Source organism: Oncorhynchus masou, unplaced genomic scaffold (genome assembly GCF_036934945.1).
Source record: "Oncorhynchus masou masou isolate Uvic2021 unplaced genomic scaffold, UVic_Omas_1.1 unplaced_scaffold_1348, whole genome shotgun sequence".
Classification (NCBI taxonomy): Eukaryota; Metazoa; Chordata; class Actinopteri; order Salmoniformes; family Salmonidae; genus Oncorhynchus; species Oncorhynchus masou.
This window is the reverse complement of record NW_027003370.1, coordinates 14,323-16,329: the sequence shown is the minus strand read 5'-3', so window position 1 is coordinate 16,329 and position 2,007 is coordinate 14,323. Positions and strand designations below refer to the sequence as shown.

The following is a 2,007-nucleotide window of genomic DNA, read 5'->3' as shown; positions in this document are numbered from 1 at the left end:
CCTGTCCCTTATACGTGCATTCGATCTACTTGTATCTTCGCCTCTTAACATGTATTTGTAACAAAGTCAATACTCATCAAAACGTCATAAAGTATTGCTGAATAAAGTGAGAAAAAGAGAAACCCTCATCCCAGAAGAGAGCGACAGAGAGGGGATAAACTGGGAGGAGGGGAGCGGGTTGAATGGCCTGTCTGGCCATTCTCTCTTGCCCTCTCTGCCTCTCTCCGGAAGCCCGACAGGCGGTGGGAATTGTAGTGGTTTTATAAAGGACAACATTATTTTTCTCTTATAATATGAGCATATGTGAGAATCATATTTTCCCCGGCACAACTCCTGTTGAGTGACGGGATTGGAAAGTCGTAAAGTTTTTTATTTTTTTGTGCGGGGTGGGGGGGTAATTACAGAAATATATTGCCCGACTTTTAAATTAAACTTCAAGATCCAAAATGCATTGCCTCTACGTGCTCGCTGTCACTGCGGACGTGACGATCAGATAAGCTTGGAAATTATTCTGGACCGTGAATATTCTCTGGAGATAAAACCATATTTATTTACCATGAAAAACGTTACATTATAACTTTAGACGCGCATTTATTTCGTTTGAACGTGGTCCCATCCTGGAGTGACGATATTGTGCGAGATTCGAGGAGAAAAGAGCGTTTCCAACTCCGTCCGTTTCTGCTGCCTGTTGCTCAGCTGCGTCTGAAGAAAACCAGCATCGATAAGCGTCGGATTTGTCTCCACCTGAAAAATGCCACGGGATAGCAAGAAGTCTCTCATTCAGAAAATAGCCAGCCAAGCCAATATCACATTTAAAGATTTCAATGCATCCGCAATTGGGGACAACAAAGTATTATTGGACAACCGGGGGATCTAATCGCCCTGCTAACGGAAGTCAGGACTGCAGACCTGAAGATGAAACCGAACGGCTCCCATTCCGAACACAACCCACCTGTCACGTACATGCACATCTGCGAGACGGAGTCGTTCAGTATGGGGGTGTTTCTACTGAACAGCGGGGCGTCCATCCCGCTCCACGACCACCCCGGTATGAACGGGATGCTCAAGGTTCTATACGGGAAAGTCGGTATCAGGTGTTTTGACCTGTTGGATAAACCTTCGGACCAGGTGCAGAGTGAGACCCAGTTCGACCCGCCGCTGCTGCCGTTCCAGAAGGACTCTCTGCGGCGGGCTGTGCTCCGGTCAACCATGTGGTTCACCCATGACAGTAGTCCGTGTATCTTAACCCCGCAGAGGGAGAACCTGCATCAGATCGACACGGTGGATGGACCGGCTGCTTTCCTCGACATCCTGGCACCTCCGTATGACCCTGAAGATGGGAGGGACTGTCATTATTATAAAGTCCTACAGACTGTTCCCGACGCAGACAGTAAGGTAGAGGCACAGCAGCCGTGGGAGGAAGAGACGTGGTTACTAGAGATAGGCCAGCCTGATGGCTTCTGGTGTGGGGGTGAACCATACCCCGGGCCCAAGGTTTCCTTCTAATGTCGGTGTTGTAAAGGCAGGGATACCTGCGACCAAATAGGGGCGGCCGAGGACTTTCAAAAGACTGAATCACTGTGACTGGGACATGAGTTGGAGGTGAATGAACTGCAGGTGGATAATGTCTCTGGGACATGAGTTGGAGCAGGTGAATGAACTGCAGGTGGATCATGTCTCTGGGACATGAGTTGGAGCCTGCAGGTGGATCATGTCTCTGGGACAGGCCTTTTGTTTAAGTAAACTTTCTCCTGTAAACTTCCAAATAAGATGTTTTCATCCTGAACAGGCTCAGAAACGTCCTATGCTCTTAACACCATTTATTTGTAACTGAAAATATGATATGCCTTATGTGAATATTGAATGTAAACTTTGAAAGCAGTTATCATGTCTAGTTTCCATGTGCACACAACATTTTCTATCTTTCGTTGATTTATTCCAAACAAATGTGTGCATGTGTAAACACTAGCTTTGTGTATAATTGAAGGCTTTTATTTTGGGACAGAT

At 46.7% G+C, this 2,007-nt stretch overlaps 1 pseudogene; it reads left to right on the top strand.

Moving 5' to 3' along the window:
- The first annotated feature begins 476 nt into the window (after positions 1-476).
- On the top strand, positions 477-1,692 carry LOC135530457 (2-aminoethanethiol dioxygenase-like; annotated as a pseudogene).
- The last annotated feature ends 315 nt before the right edge of the window (positions 1,693-2,007 follow it).